This window comes from Manis javanica, chromosome 2 (genome assembly GCF_040802235.1).
Source record: "Manis javanica isolate MJ-LG chromosome 2, MJ_LKY, whole genome shotgun sequence".
NCBI lineage: Eukaryota > Metazoa > Chordata > Mammalia > Pholidota > Manidae > Manis > Manis javanica.
Genome location: NC_133157.1, coordinates 62402716 through 62420876, shown reverse-complemented (window position 1 = coordinate 62420876; position 18161 = coordinate 62402716).

Sequence of the window (18161 nt, the reverse complement as noted above, 5' to 3'; positions counted from 1 at the left end):
GCTTAGGAATCATGGCCTGGCAACCTTTCAGACAGATAGGTGGGAACTGCAATCTAGTTGGTATCTTCCCTTTCTGGAGTCATTAGTTGTGTGCATCTCAGCCACTGACTCAGAGCATCTGACTCAGCAGACAGGGCCCGGCTGCCAGCTCGAGTCCAGTTCTCAATCATTTGAGAAATATTCAGTGAGTACTTACTCTGTCCCAGCAATGGGGTTATAGGAATTAATGGCTGTAGGCATTGTATATAAGTGAAGGTTACATAAAGCATCCTGCCCACTGCCTGGGATATACAGCAAACCCTCACACAGCAAATGATGGCTCTTTACATGCAGTAGCTCATTAAAGCAATTGGATGAGATGGCCAGTAGGTGTCTCCTATTTAGATGCAAGGAAGCTGAAGCTCCGCAAACACAGCGAGAGAGAGCTAGGGTTGCCAGTCCAAAAGCCCCAAGTTCCTTCAGCATTGCTATCCTACAGGGTAACTGTGTGTGCTCTTTAAGTGCATACAAAGTACACTGAAAGTGCATAAAGTGCAAGCGTCTTGTGATCAATGTTAGCTAAACACACTGAGTGTGGAGGAGGCAGGAATGACTTTCTACTACACCACATGGAGTAGCTTGGTTGTTTCAGCTGTCCTTTCAACAATGAGTAGAGAATCGATAACCGAAAGAAACCATTCTGAGAACAGCAATCAGTAGCATCAGAAAAGACACAAAAGACATAGATCCTGTGTATCTACTCATACGAAGTTCAAGTACAAATAGGAACGAACATTCACAGTCTCATAGCTACAGTAGTGGAACACAGCAGACTCCTGGAGGGAACATCCTACTGCAAACCTTCAGGAGAACTGTTATTTGTGTCAGTCTGACAGCAAACTACTTACAAACTTGCAAAGAACTATGATCAGATTCTTACTCCTGTAAAGTATCTATAGACAGAAACAAGTTTTAACCCCACGATGCAGATAACTTAGCAGCAGCAGTGATATTATGCCTATTAAAACACACACACACAAGTTGGCAAGAGTCCAATTATACAGAAATGCAGTGGAAAAATCAGTGTTTGCCAACTTAAAGAGGGGAACTAAATGTGTAAGATGGAAATTTCCATTTTACCTTCCAAGTGAGTAGTACAAATAGTGGAATGTTATCAGTGCCTGATACCCCAAGAAAACTTTCAAGTTGATCTTTTAAGTAATCTTGCCACAAATGTAGTCAGCTCAGACTCACCTGCTTACACATCAGTGATACAATTTTTTTAATTAGTATTTACAGCATTACACTCACAGCATGATACCCTTTTCCCTTTCTAAGATCAAAACTGTAAATCAGAGTTTAAACTGTAACATTGCATACAACTGATCAAAATGTGAAATATTTTACTCTATACAATGTCTCTCCATCTTTTTTTATTGGTAAAAGTTTTCTTCCTATTTTATACAAGCCCAATTGAGATGCATCTAATATTCTGCAAAGGTTGATAGAGTATTTCTTGACATATTAATAGGTGTATGTACAAAGAATTTGTAGGTATATCTATAAAACAAGAATAAATTTATAAACATATACAATATTCCACAGGCAGCCAGTTTCCTCTTTTACCACTTAACATCCACACTGACCACTTATATATGATGAATATTATAAGAGTAATTATCTGACAATTATGCTATCTTATCCATAACTGCCTTCCATGAGAGCCTTCTAATGGCCAGAATCTACATTTCTTCAAAAGCCTTGCATGGCCTAGCAATAGTGGTAGGCACTAGTAAGTAATTAATGCTAACTGAATTAATTGATGAGGAAGTGAAAGAATGGTTTCAATACTTTCAGAGATGTGAGTACCACTAACAGTTGCATCTGTATATATGTAATCATTTCAATACTCTAGAGAGTCTAAACACCTGTCATTCTTTTTCTGTACCCCCAGGCTCTTCCTTGTAAACTGAAATTTAAAATATTACTTCCTATTTCTTGGGGAAGAAAATTCACAGTCTCTATACAATGCTTAGCATCAGGAGGGTGAGTCACCCCTCCGAGGCCCTGATGATCCTTCCCTGACACCCCACTACCTCCTTCACACCACACCAAACCAGGTCATTTGCATCATACCCTGAACTCTACCCCCCCAAAAAATATGTACTAAATTATGGGGAGAAAAAAAGAGGGAAAATATGGAATGTGGGTCAGAAAGAAAGATGAATTTTTTAGAAACAAGAGGAAGTAAAAAAAGCAGGATAGCATTAGGATGACTGCAAACAATGAATAAGTTTTGGGTAGAAATAAGCTCTGAAAAAAAAGTAGCTTTTCACACTCCTCTCTGCCTCACCTCAAGTTCTAAATACACCTGCAAGGGGATTTGAATACATTTGGAAATTATCTACAAATTCTAAATCCTCACATTGTGAAAGCACTCAGGAGATTTTTCACATGTATAAACATTTCTATCCCCTTTTAACCCTATAGAGAAGGGAGGAGCGTAAACTTATTGTCCACTGGTCAAATGACCGATTGCTCTCAAAGGAGACCCACCCTGTTAAACAGTGCCCACTCCCTTCAGCCTGGGAGCACTGTTACAAGTTCATTATCTGCATTACCTCACTTAATTCTCACAATATTTCAATGAGGTAAGATCCAGCACAACTTCCATTTTAAAAATGAGGAAACAGAGGCAGAAAGGTTGGGGACCAGGCTTGAGACAAAAACATTCTCCCACATTAACCATTACTCTATTACCCTTTCAGGACAGGAATGTCTGCTTCCACTGGACATCTATTTGTTCATTCACTCAGGCAGGATGGTGTGTTGGAAGGAGGGTGGACTTTGGAATCAGAAAACCTAGAAATTGTAACCCCACCACTTACTACGAGAGCTTGGACTGGTTCCTAAATGACTGGGACCTCAGTTTTACTACCTGAGTTACTGCAAAGACTGAATGGCAGTTACAACACAGGCTGGCACACATAAGCAACCACGGCTTCCTCTATTGATAAGGGACACAGTCCAAGAACTCCAGGGGGAAAATAACAGAAGCTCCAGAAGTGGGTTTGAGGAAATCTCCCTCCCCTGATCAAAGTGAATGGCTCTTGAATCCAGAGCTAAGCCAGTCAGTGCACAGCAATCCCTTGGCCACAGGGATTAGTTTGTTGATGGGCATGGGGTCTAGTCTCGGCCAGTAAGATGAGAAGAGAAAAGCCCTGTTCACAAGGTTGATAATGATGGACATCATTTGGGCCAATGAGATGTTCTCATGGAAGCAAAGTTCTTTGATAGATTCTGGGGTAAGTGGCTTCTCCTCTCCCCCAGAAGTGGCTGGAAAGGTGGCCTTTCCTCTTCTGTGTCTTGTGAAGAGACAGAAAAGAAATGGTCTTCCTCCCGGCTTGCAGAGAAAGGTGTCGCTTGGCAGAGAAGAGAGGGGAGAAGGTTGCAGAGAGGAGGGGCAGAGCCCTGAAGGAACCACGCCTCATCTCCATCCAACCTCCAGGTCTTAATTTGTGGAAGCTAGTAGATCCCTTTGATTTTTCAAACAAATAGCTGACAACAACTCATAAATGTACCTAAGGTATTCAAGGCACCACGGAGGGTACAAAGATAAGCAAGACAAACTTAAAGGGGCTCACCACCTAAAAATACTTTAATAGTTTTCATGATATAATTTAGGCTGGTTATTTTTAAAAAAATAAGTTATGGCTCATGCTCTTTCCAAGATGCTCCCATTTGATCAGTATAATATTAAGCAAGAGACATTCCACTTACCCAGTAATTACACAATGCCCCCCTTTCAAGCCAGCTGGTCAACCTTTGGGGGTCAGATACAATAGCTTATCCATTTGGTTGTCAGACAACTGCCCTGAAAAGCCAGGCCATTTCTACATGTTCTCAGTTACTGGTTAACAAATGTAGCCCCAGAACTCAGCACCTAATAGGAAATACATGCATTTCCAAATTCCTCTTCAAATTGGACTTTATCTCACTTACAGGCAAAACAAAGCCAAGATTTTCCTGGAATTACACTCAGAAATTAAAAACAAAAAATTGTGTGGTAGTGCCTTCCCCAGCATGAGTCCCACTCACTCCCATTGTTGCCGTTGTTATTAATCTCGCCTTACAAGGTCCAGTTGTTGTTATTAATCCCACCTTACAAGGTCCAGTTCCATCTGGAACACCCCTTCCCTGACCACTGTGATTTTCTGTCTTCTGTTTCACAACCAAATGTCATGTAAAACTCAGGTATACATACCGTTTGGAAATGTTGGCCTAAGTAGCTGGGGCAGAGAGTCCTTAGATTCTAGACCGAATTCTGGGCACAGGATTTAAATCATTTGAGCTTAGTAATAGTGATGCTCTCTCTGCAGATTGCATAGGTCAGAAATGTTCTTCCTGCCACGGCTTTCTTTTTTCTTCCAGCAAGAAGTGACATTAAGGAGTAGGTAAGAGTGACAAGTTATAAGCCATAAACTTAAGACACAATTTAATTATGGCGATAATAATAGCTCACACTTGTTAGAGGTTTTTTGTGTGTCAGGGGCTGAGCAAAGTACTTGAGATCCCTGATCTCATTTAGTCCTCACCGCTATTGGTCTAGCAAGCGGTAGAGGTAGGACTATAACCCAGCTCTGTGCATATAGCTCCAGGGCACATGCTGTTGGCCATAACACCTCACTGCCCCCACAGAATACTGCTCATTGTAAGACATTCTGATGATATATATGGTAAACATAAATTAAATGTAAAATTTAAGAATAAAGCATACTGCATAATGGTATATCTGATAGCTGGTTTATGACACTACCAGTGACACTGAATTACTATAGTTCCTCAAACCCTACCTTAAACACTCTCCAAAGCCCCCGAGTCTTCGCATCTGCTGTCTGGTCACACGGAATAACCCTCACTGTCCAGTTCTCCTGCTCTGTGAGTCTTTCTTCTGTAAGGAGAATAATGTCCCTCCCAAAATGTCCATATCCTAATCCCTGGAACCTGTGACTATGTTAATGGCAAAAGAGAATCAAACTGCAAAGGAAATTAAGGCTGCTAATAAATGAGATTACTTTGAATTATTTGGGAGATTAAAATAGGGAGATTAGGCTGAATTATCCAGGTAGGTCCAACATAATCACAAGGGTCCTGCAAAGCAGGGGAGAGAGAGGCAGAAGAAGCAATGTAACCACCATGGAAGCAGGGCCAAAGACATGCTGTGCTGCAGGCTGTACAGATGAAGGAAGAAGCCATGAGCCAAGGAATGTGGGGGGCCTCCAGAAGCTGGAAAAAGCAACAAAACAGATTATTTCCTAGAACCTCCAGAGAGGAATGCAGCCCTGCCAACACTTTAATCTTAGCCTAGTGAGATCCACGTTGGCCTTCTATTTTACAGAACTGTAATATATGCATTCGGATTATCTAAGCCACTATGTTGGCCTTCAGGAAGTCATGTACTTACCCTCTCTGTGCCTGTCTCTCCATCTGCAGAATCAGAATGAACAGAATAAGAGAGCATTGTTTTAAGGCTAAATGAGTTAATATTTGAGAAGCACATAGAACAGTGTCTGCCACACCAAGTGCATGAAATAAACATTTGTTAGATAAAATCATCTTGCATCATGTCTGAATTGTTACTCCATCTCTCCATTTTAACCTTTGTGTTTGACCTTTTGTGTATAAGGCACCCAGCCCCTCAATTAACAGCTGGGCTCTCCTATAATTCCCACTACACCAGAGCCATTGTGCTCTGCATAACAGGCACTCAATAAAGTCTGTTAAGTGGACAAACAAAATCAGGAAATCATTTGAAAAACACACAAATTGTTCATTAAAATCAAGAACTGTCTGTGAGAAAGTATTTTAAGAACAGTCATTTAAATAATTCTCACCTCTGGTGTTCCTCCCTGATGAGCCAGGCCCACAGGAAAGGGGCCCAGGATACAGACATTTGAAGGTGGACTGGAAGTAAAAATGCATGGAAAAGGGAGAAATCCTGCAGTGGGCCCTGAAACCAGAGCAATTCTGATTCTTGGAGGTTCAGAGGGATGGGAAAGTAAACTGAGGAAGGAGAGATGATGGGAAAATATCCAAATAAGAAGAATGAAAGGCCACAGAAAACAAACTCTGCTACTTTACAACTGTGCCTACAGCTGCCCATGGAGATTTCTATCTGGATGGCTGATTTGCATACATACTCATATACATTTTTACTCTTAAAGTATATATTCCATATGTGTTTTATTTACTCTCATTTCTTTTTGTCTTTGCCAGTTAGCCTCTTTCTTTCCTTCACATTACATCAGTAGTCCCTCATTGCAAGAAGCCACTCAGCTTGGAGATGGTGAGTAACTCTGAAAAAAGACATTTGAGACAAGATGTAAAACTTTGTTTTAGGGCACAATAACATTTACAAGGCACAAATTTGACAGCCAAAGATTTCTCTCCAAGGTATGAAAAAATGTCTGTACTCTGTTTTCAAAGAAACCAAATAAGACATGGTCCCTGAATCACTGTCTGAATGCAAACAGCACTTGGCTTTGATCTGAGCTGTTGAAAACTATGACCAATTTATCCCACGGATGCCAAACCATCAGAGAATGTTTTTAATTCTGGATTTCCATATCAGGATTCAGCTACACACTGTTTCTCTTCATTTCACATTACATAGGGCCAATCCAAAATAGTACTTCCAACAATAGATGTAGCTGGGATGATGATTTCATAGCCAGTTAGGGGCAAGGAGAAGAAAACCCTTTTCCTATAGACATACTCCTGTGGCCTGGGAAAAAATATAAGACCATAATTGAACAGTAAATTGGGTTATCCGATATAAACTCCCTCTTCTAATGTATTAATGATGACTTCACAGGCAGGCTCAGCCCACTTCTGATTGAAAAGGTGATAAAGAAAATCTCAGAAACTCATTTTTCTAGTGTTTGTGCCCCAAGGAATCCACCGTGGGCCCTGCCTGCAGTCAGCCTTCTTCCTGCTCTCTACCTGGTCCAGAAAAAATCACTGGTGATTTCTGCATTTTATTTGCAAACTTAAACTCCAAATGTGCCATCTGGGAGGTGGAGGGGACAGATCCAGCCCCACACGGAAGTGCAATAGCCATCTTGCAAGCATGTGGAGCATACCAAAAGCCTCCCCTAATGAGTCAATAACCCAGGATTACCCTCCTCGGGGTCTCAGTGGGATTTTTTTTTTCTGGAATGCTATGAGGGCTTGATCAGCACACAAATCTCCTAAGTCTTTTCCCTCTGTCAACATCCTTCTGAAATAAGTAAGTGGGAGTGGTAATGTTGATACACAACTTTTCTGTTTTAATGTATCCAAATTACTCGAAGATAGGTCCTCATCTAAAATCATGGTCTTCAGCTAGAGATTTGGACTCATTCTGCATTCTGGATACATCTTTGGGTTTTTTTCCTTTTTTTAAAATTATCATGGATATACAGTCTTATGAAGGTTTTACATGAAAAACAATGTGGTTACTACATTCACCCATATTATCAAGTCCCCCCATACCTCACTGAAGTCACTGTCCACCAGTGTAGTAAGCTGCCACAGAGTCACTACTTGTCTTCTCTGTGCTACACTGTCTTCCCCATGACCCCACCACACACAAACCATGTATACTAATCATAATACACCTCAATCCCCTTCGCCCTCCATCCCCTTTGGTAACCGCTAGTCCCTTCTTGGAGTCGTGAGTCTGCTGCTGTTTTGTTCCTTCAGTTTTGCTTCATTGTTATACTCCACAAATGAGATAAATCATTTGGTACTTGTCTTTCTCTGCCTGACTTATTTCATTGAGCATAATACCCTACCAGCAGTTTAGGAGGGTTCCCCTTTCTCCGCATCCTCACCAGCATTTGTTGTTCCTAGTCTTTTTGATGTTGGCTATCCTAACTGTGTGAGGTGATACCTCACTGTGTTTTTAATTTCATTTCCCTGATAATTAGCAATGTGGAGCATCTTTTCATTTGCCCATTGGCCATCTGAGTTTCTTCTTTGGAGAATTGTCTGTTCATATCCTCTGCCCATTTTTTAATCAGGTTATTTGCTTTTTGGATGTTGAGGTGTGTGAGTTCTTTATATATTTTGGATGTTAACCCCTTGTCACATATGTTGTTTACAAATATATTCTCCCATACTATAGGATGTCTTTTTTTTCTGCTGATGGTGTTCTTTGCTGTACAGAAGCTTTTAGCTTGATGTAGTCCTGTTTGTTCAATCTTTGGGTTTCTATACAAACAGGGTTTAGAGGATTGGGATGGGACGCAGGGGTGGGGGACGGTGGTGGTGATGCAGTCAGTGTCCAAGGATGGAGACTTAACAGAAGTACCAAAACTTAAAGCTGGAAGTGTCTTTATGGGAGTTCCCAATTCCAAAGGATCTGAAGATAGAAATGTTTACCTTTTGTAATCCCTTGTCTTTTATTTTAGGTACCTTACTCTGAGAAAGTCTCTAAACTTCACCAAACTCTCAAAGGGTCCCTAGTACAAAAAGTTTCCTACCTCTGCAACCGTTGGCTCCAGTCTCTTTATTCTGGAGCTGTTTATGCCCACGGCCCTCTCCCTCCCACACCAGATTTACTCTGAACTTAACTACCGGATCTGCATCACCTGCCACTCCCATCCTAAACCTGCTGCCTCCACCCCTCCTTCCTCAACACCAAGTCAAAAGACTAAATTCTCTCGTAGCCTTTTCTGGTGCCGCCAATCACAGGTGGACCCCTCTCATTTGCATTCTGCACTATATATATGCTTTGGACAAGTCTGCACACATGGTCTTTTCTACCTCTACCTGATCTTTAAGGTCTTACACAAGCTTGGAACTCAAACTTACTTATATTTGCTGAAAATGTGAATTTATAAATGGGAAAAATTAAAACACAAAAAGATTAATAAAACTTGCAAATCATTAGCTGAGAGACAATATTACATAACAGTTAATGTAGTAAGCCAGATTGCCTGAGTGTAGGCCAGCTCTCTACCATTGATTAGCTGGTGTGACCTGGGGCAAGAACTTAGCTGCTAAAAAATAAAAAAATAAAAAAAGAACTTAGCTGCTATATGACTCAATCTTCTCATCAGTAAAATGGGAATAATAGTACTTACCAATAGAATGGTCATGAGGATTAAGGGACTTAATACATATAAAATGTTTGGAATAGTACTAGACACACTGTAACCACTACACATTAGCTGTGGTGGTGGTGGTGGTTGTAAAATTGAAGAGCTAGAATTACAATCAAGGACCTTTGACTCCCAGTCCAGTGCTCTTTACACCAGGCTCCATTTTCTGGCGCTGTGTAGCCACCTGCCACTCACTGATCTCCTTTCTTCAGTGTCCCTACTATTGGATAAATATCCTCACTCCAGGAAAAAAAGAATGCATGCACAAACATATGTGCATACACACACACACACACACACAATCATGTTCACATCAATATATAAATACTGCTTTTCTATTTAAGGTACTCCAGAATTTTGATGAAGCTACATGGTCTTCAGTCAAAAAAAACAAAGAAGTAGGGAATCCTCTGTCAACCACAGTGCAGAATAGCCCCTTATATTTAACAAAGATACAAGCCATGGGGTTCTTTAAAGCTTCTCTAACTCCAAGATAATTCCACTAGCAATTTCTGAAATGTCACCATTAGAAATTCAGAACGTCACATGGATAAAAGCAATGATTCTGGAGCCAGGTAGAACTGGATTCAGATCTCAGCCTTCTCACTCAGCTCGAGGGCATTGGCTAAGTTCCTTAACCTCCATTCCTGAGCCTATGATATTCCTACTTCACTGGGCTGTAGGAAGCGTGCACGAACTGACCTGTGCAAGGCATTCAGCCCAGGGCCTGGCACCCAGGAAGCACTGGCTGTTAGTACTATTCTCAAGGGCTAAAGCATTCTCTTCCTCTCATTCTAGTTAAGGTAAAACTTCCTGAGAGTGTATCTCAATGGAGGGTTAAGTTTAATATGACTGTTTACCAGGATCCAGAGGGCTGGAATTCCCCAGGGATTAAGTGCTGCTGAGGGTGAAAGTGGGAAGCCAGCAAAAGCCAATTTGCCAAGACACAGCTTATGAAGTCCTTCTCTGGCTGCTGGAAAACCACTTCCTCCTCCTCCCTCATGGTCCTTCTTCTCTCTCTCATTCCTTCATGTACTAACTCAAGGACAGTATATTTCTTTAAAACATACCACTCCCACCAAAGGAGTGACAGTATAATTTTGGATCTCAGTTGATTAAGGAAGTCACCTTTCTCACACTACAATCATGTATCTCAGATGCATTTTCCTGGTGGAGAAAAAAATCCCACCCATCCATTTTATCAACCTCAACACATTTTTCAGATTGACCCCACAGGGGGTTGAGAGGACAAACATCATGACTATCTCCTCAATGAGGAGCGTGAAGCTGAACAGCTTATCAGGAGACACCAGCCCCCTTTCCAACAGCATCTTGTTACTTCAGTCAACATTCTAAAACAATATTATATACGTATGACACTTTCCTAATATGAACTCTCCATTTACAAATGCGTTAGAGAACAGTTTGATTTTTAAATGAATGCACCTTCATTTTTAAAAACCTTTAAACAGATTCAAGCCCATTTAAAACAGAGTTAAGCCTAAACTTCACCCTTTGTTCCCTCTACCCCTTAACAACACAGCTGTCTTTGAAATCCGTGTGATAGAACTGTAACTTTATTTAACACCATTCAACCAAATATTAGTTCTATCATTGTCTGCACCAAGGCTGCTGATATTGTTCCTCAAGGAAGAACTCTTCCTGAGAGAAATTCTTATAGAATACATACACTTGAAACACCCCACTTTGTGTGGCTATATCCTCATGAATGCCCTGTGCCTCTGGGCCCAGCCACTGTGAGACAACTGCTCTAAGCCAAACACAATGGGGGGTTCCTGACAGGAAAAAGTATGACAACAGTTGGTCAGTAGGTGGCGCCGTTTCCCCAGTGTTGGCCCTGACCCTAGGTCAGAGGTACCTGAACAAGTTCTTCCAGGTCTGGGCTTCCAGAATGCAAAACTTTGGGACCAGGTGCTTCATGTTATGTCATAGCATGTTGTCCCAAAACACTATTACCCTAACGTCTGGAAGGGAACCAGGATAGGCATTACGCATTCCATTTTTAAAGGAAAATACATTCACGTTTGGAATGATGGATCACAAAGGAAAAAAAATTGCTTTTAATCCATTCCCCCTACAAAGTGTACACCACACCTCACCCCATCTCCCAACGCCTCTGTCATTCCATCTCCACCAAGAAAGATTTCCCCACCCTTTTCTGAGTTTGGAAGAAAGGATACAAGTCCTACAAACTAAATTCTAAAGAATAATCATTAAATTTATCTATCTTTGCAAATCCAATGATTGTTCATGTGACAGTCAGTATAAATCTGTCACAGATTTTCCCCAAAACTCCCACAACCTATCTTTCTTGCTTTAAAAATCCACCTTCATTTTCTGTCAATCTTTAATTTAATTGAATGGACTTTGTCGCAGATCAAGATATATCAGCAGCTCTTACTACTCAGCCAAGGACAGATTGGCACCTACAAGGAGCTGAATGTAAATGAAAGATTGAGATCCTTAAGCAGGGCACACCTTGTTGGGACTGAATAAAGTGTGCACACCAAGAGAGTCATGGCAAGTCATAGAGGGGATTGCTCATGGAGACCTGGTGTGGCCAGGGAGGCCTCACGGAGAAAACTAGACTGAAGTAGAGTCTTGAGACACAGCTGAGTTTTGGACTGTTAGGAAGAGGAAGAACATCCTTTTCAGGGGAGAAGTAAGGGGAGAGTAATAAGGGGGCCAGAAGACGATGGACAGATTTCATCTGTAAAGGGGCAGTGAGTACAATAGTAAAGGCAGGAGTGAGCAGAGGAGGGCACGGATGAGGAGTAAAACAGCCTTGCTGGAGGGAACAATTCACATTGAGAGACAATGGGGCAGAAAGGCCGCAAAACTGTTAGGATCACCACTGGCAGTTCTTAAATGTTGAACTAAAGAATGACTCCAGACAAGTATCTGTAAAGGCTGCACCTTAACAACAGTGAGCTGCATGCAGTTACCTTGTAAGGGTCTGACAACAACAGCATAGGTGCCAGAAGTACCTGGTTTGGGTCCCAGCTCTCAGGTTTACCATCTATATGACCCCAGGTCTGTTTTTTAAGTTCCTGAAGCCTAGTTTTCTCTTCTGTAAAATGTTTTGATAATAGTATCCACTTCATAAGGCTGTTACAAAATCTAAATGTGATGATAAATACAAAACCCAAAGACAAATCCTAAATAAGGAATATAAGACTGTGAATTGGCACATCCTTCGCTTCTCCTGCTCAGTATTTCCCAAATTTATCTGAAAAAAAAAGAATCATCTGGGATGCTTGTTAAAACCTGTCCCCTTGGAATTTTTCTTCCCTTGGAATTTTAAATTAGTAGATCCAGGATGGAGCCCAGATTTTGTTGTTAAAAGTGTGCCAGGTGATTCTCACCACCAAAGAAGTATGGGAAATGCTGGCAGTCTCTCTGAAAGGTGGTTTTTAAACTTTATCCTGCATCAAAATTCCTGGATACCTGTGAAAATACAGACTGCTGGTTCCCATTTACAAAGTTCCTGATTCAGTAGGTCTGGGTGAGGTAGGGCCTGAGAATGTTTCAAACCAGTTCCTGGGTGATGCTGACATTGTTGTGGGAGGAGGAAGGAGGATCACCCTTTGAAAACCACTGTTCAAAGCAAAGTCCACAGACCTGGTAAATCAGAATCACCCAGGGTGCTGGTTAACCTTGGTCCTTCCAAAAGGCCAGAAACAAGCCTAAGATTTCACATTTGTAACAAGTACTCCAGGTATTTCTGATGCACGTGTAAGTTTAAGAACTCTGCTCTAGATACAGCTTCATAATGTTACAAGGTGCACACACACCCACACACACCTCTTAATTTTAGGTCATGACATGATTGCAGAAACATTAAAAGGTGAAAATCATGTGTATCTTAGAATACAGAAAATCATGTATATCTTAGAATAGAGAGAACACGGATGGCTAATGAAAAAAGAAAAGAGTATGTTCAGTGCCTTTAACTACTAGGTTAAGTTCAAAATATATTTTGAAAGTACACATTTAAATATCAGTCTTTAAATCAGGAATCAGGCCCAGATCAAGCTCCCTTGTATTTAGCTGTGACCCAACCCACTGTCTCCAAAACTTAACATAGCCTTTCCTTGACCATATAGAGGCTGACCTTCTAGATAACTTTAAAAAGTCCCAATGCCTACCCTAAGATTGTGATTTAACAGGTGGCAGGTGCACTCACATCACCCCAAGCAGTTCTGTGGGCAGCCACATTTGAGAACTAATGTTTTAAAGGCATTTGTAATTTGCTGTGTTTGGGAAGAAGACATCTTTTTAAAATATCAATCCAAGGAAGATAGAAAATTCCTACAAAATAACACTGGCAAACAATGCTGATGGGAGTATTAAAAATTTTAATTATCTATGGCTAAGGATTATTCATGCTTTTTTATGTGATACCTGTTTTTATCAGTCGCAGATTCTAAAGGTGTCTTTTAAAATCAGTGGGTATTGTATCATGTGAGTCCTTCTATTTGAAACATTCATGAAGCTCTGAGTTTACTGTTCACTTTGGCTCGGACCTAAAGAAGTCAAACAATTATGAATGAAGTAGTACAAGTAAAGAAGTACTTTGTAAACTGTAAACTGCCAAGCAGATGGAAGTTATTACCAACAACCCCTATTTCAGCCTCACTCAAAGGAAGAGAATTGTTATTTGTATGATTTATGATAAATATTAATGTAGTACCTCTACATGGTGAAACCCCTGCAAAGACAAGCTTAGAGAAACCTGAACAAGCTTGTAATGTTAGAAAATTAACTAGAAAAAAAATACAGAAACTAAGGAATGTCAAAATAAATTATCTCAGCAGTCGGAAAAGGAGAAAGGCAGAAATGCTCTCCTGCTTTAAATGAGCAAATACACTGACGTGGTGAGGAGCCAGGTACTGTGGGAGAAGGAAGACACCTACAGAATGAGGGAGGGCAAGTAAGGCCCTCTAGCGTTTGACTAGATTTAGAAGTACCAGCACCAGCCAATGAATTTTTAAAGATACCCGTCTCCTAGTTAGGTCCACTGAAAGCACCTAGAATCCGTGAGGTGCTTCAGCAGTGACAAGCACACCTCACTCCCAGAAGTGTACCCAGATTTTAGTTTCTAAAGACATTCTCCACTAAAGGGAAGCAGGACTCTTTGGGTAAACAGCTGATTCCAGAGTTACGTCAGGAAAAGTACAAAGTGAGACATAAGCATCTGTGGCATAAGTAAATCCTCAAAAACTGATAAGGACATGTCAAAGAACTTAAGAGCTTGCAGAAGTGCCCTCTGGCCAATTGTAGGCAATTTTAACATCAAAACAGTAGTAGTAGTTTAGAGAACACGGAATAGAAAGAAACCAGGTATCCATTGGGATACAAAGATATAAAAGTAAATAAATAAATGGGGAAGGGAAAGCTCTTCTTTACAGAGCTAATAAATGCAGAAGAAATGTTAGTTTTAAAAAATACAAATTTGCAACCTCCATAGTAATAATAGATTTAGATGACAATTTTCAATGGATGCTAAAACTGTTGGGTGAAAGTCGATTGGTAAATAGGTATTTCCAAGTCTCAAACTATCTCCCTTTCAAAGATGCCTTGCTGACTACAAAGGGGATAAGCGACAACCCCCACCCAAATCATCAAAATGACATCTTGTGCCTCCTGATATGATGCATTGAGAATATAACACTAACATAGCATTCCTGCCAAAAGTGCATAACCTGAATCTAATCACAAACAAACAATCAAGCAAACTCAAATGGAGGGGATTCTGTTTATAAACAGCTGGCCTATCGTTTTCAGAAATGTCAGTGTCATGAAAAGTATGAGGAACTGTTCCAGATTAAAAGCAACTAAATATATACAGGACAACCAGATACAATGGGTGATCTGACCTGGATTCTGGATTAGAAAAAAAAATTGCAAAATTGAATACTAACTGCATATTACATAACAGTATTGTATCAATCCTGAATTAGATCTTGCATGGTGGTTATGTAAGAGAATGTCATTGTACTTAGTAGGGGGTACATGGTTAAGTATTTGAGGTCATGATGTCTGCAACTTACTCTGGAATGGTTTACATGTGGAGGGGAAGGACTGAGGAAGTGGGGGAAGAGTACTCAAATGTGGAGAAATGCATTTACAAATGGTAAACCTAGACGAAGGTATATGGGAGTTGATTATTCTGCAACTTTTCTAAGTACATTAAATTTTTCAAAATGAAAAATTGTTTAATTAAAAAATAGTGTTCTAAACTTGTGTAGCAAGTAGCTCTTAATACTGCTATGATACCAGAAAATTTCTGTCGCAATAATTGCATTGAAATGTAATTGATCAATAATGCAATGAGTAAATTAACATTAGTGAATGATTCAGAACCAAATTCTAATCTATCTGCCCATGGATCACAAATTCGTTTTGTTTTGTCCACAGGACTGGGCCTTAACAGGTTTTTTGTTTTTTCTTTAATGTAGTGGGATTAGTTGCTAAGTAATAGATTTAAAAATCATGATTTCTTTTGCTCCTTTTGAAAAATCAAGAGCTGACAACACTCATCCTCCCAATGGGCTGAGTCACAGAAACCCCACAGGTCATGTTCTCTACGGGTCACTGAAGTCCCCAACATCCTAAATGTCTCCTTGACCCAGCCTGCTTCATTAATTCCAGTTACCTGCCTGGTTGCAGGAAGAATCTGAGTTTGTGTGCTCTCATTTAGGCAGTAGAGAGAAAAGTGAATTTAACCCGGGAATCCCACTCCTTGGAATTTACCCAAAGAACACAACTTATCAGATTCAAAAAGACATATGCACCCCTATGTTTATCGCAGCACTTTTTACAATAGCCAAGATATGGAAGCAACCTAAGTGTCCATCAGTAGATGAATGGATAAAGAAAATGTGGTACATATACACAATGGAATACTATTCGGCCACAAAAAAGAAACAAATCCTACAATTTGCAACAACATCGAGCTGGAGGACAACATGCTCAGTAAAATAAGCCAGGCAGAGAAAGACAAATGCCAAATGATTTCCCTCATTTGTGGAGTATAACAATGAAGCAAAACTGAAGGAATGAAATAGCAGCAGACTCAAAGACTCCAAGAAGGGACTAGTGGTTACTAAACGGGAGGGGTGTGGGAGGGCAGGTGGGGAGGGAGGGAGAAGGGGATTGAGGGTTATTATGTATAGTACACATGGTGTGGGGGATCACAAGGAGAACTGTGTAGTGCAGAGTAAGCACACAGTGGATCTGTGGCATCTTGCTGCACTGATGGACAGTGACTGCATTGGGGTATGGGTGGGGACTTGATAATATGGGCAAATGTAGTAACCACATTGTTTTTTCATGTGAAACCTTCATAAGAGTGTATATCAATCATACCTTAATAAAAATTAAACAAAAAAAAAAGAGAGAAAAGTGAGATCATCTCTGGAAAGGATCTGAGAAAGAAGTAGAACCTGAAAAAGCATCTCAAACAGCATGCCTGAAACTCAATTATTGATTTCTCCTTTCTGCCCCATCCCCACTTTACAGACAAGCCAAAAACCTGGCAATTATCCTTGATGTCTTCCTCGCCATCAACACCTATATTAAATCTATTCCTGAATACTATAGATTCTACTTCCTAAATATTCTCAAATCTGTCCATCCAGCTCTATTTCCAACACTAAAGCCACTGTCGCTGCCAACACCACCACGACCACCACCAAAACCAGCACAACTACCATCACCAACACCACCATCAGCACCATCAGCAGCAGCACCACTATCCTGCAACCTCCACCCTGTTTCAAGCTCCCACTCTCTTAGGTCTAGACAAAGCTTTCTAAGTGGTTCATCCATATTCATTCTGGTTTTTCTTCAATCTAGTCACTTACACTGAAGGAAAGATGTTTTTTTCAAAGCTGCAAATTTTGAAGCCAGCCTCCTGCTTAAAAACCCTTCAACGGCTCCCATAGCTCCTGGGATAAAGGGAAAACTGCCTGAAAAGGCCTGCAAGGCTCTGCGTGGTCCACAGTTCAGCCATCTCTGCAGCCTCATTTCCCATCTTTCCCTTCTGCTTTCCTGTTTCAGCCATCCTGATATTCTTTAAGTCACCAATACTCAGAAAAATCCCCATTTAAAAAAACCCAAGTGCCCAGGATTGGATTAATCATAATTCTTGGTTTATCACACCATCAAAATTGACTGATGCATGGCTCTCTTTATGTATTCAAAATAATATAATGAGCTTTTTAGAACTCCCCATCCACCCCAGTGTCCAGATAACCAATAATTTAAGTCCCTTTATGAACTTCCACATTCCTTTCCCCTGCCACTCCTCCTCAGACTTTTCACTCTTGTTTTATATTTTTTGTTTTTTTTGTCTTTTGTTTTATCACGTTACACATCTAAGCAATGTACTGTTTAATTTTTTTCCAGATTTTTAATTTCATAAAAAAGTATCACATTACATATAGCCTCTATTACTTGCTTTTCTTCACCCAACATTACAGGCCTATATTCATCCATATAGTTGTGGGTAGCAGAGACACTTTTATTTTTATTGCTGTGTAGTAGTCCACCATGTGAATGTCCCCCTGCCTGCAATGCTCTTTGTCTTCTTGGCCTCCTTAACTCTTATTAGTCTTTAGATCTCAGCTCAGATGTCACTTCATCAAATGTTTCCTGACCTTCACAACCAGGTCAGACCCTCTTATTTATTATAGACCTTCAAAGCACTCTGTATGTCTCCTTCGTTGCCATTACCACAGCAGCAATTTCACATCACGTGATGAACTATGTGTCTCCCACCCACTTTGCTATAAGCTCAAGAACAGGCACCATGCCTGTGTGTGACTGCCATTATAACCCCAGCTCCTACTTAGCTCAATAAAAGCTGTTGCTTCAATAAATGGATGAATCATGAAAATAAGTATTTATCTCTACTAAACAATTCATCTAACCAAACATGCTTATAGGTAAATAACTGTAAAACCAGGTCTTCTTCCCAACTTTTATGTATTTTTAATGCCATTATCATTC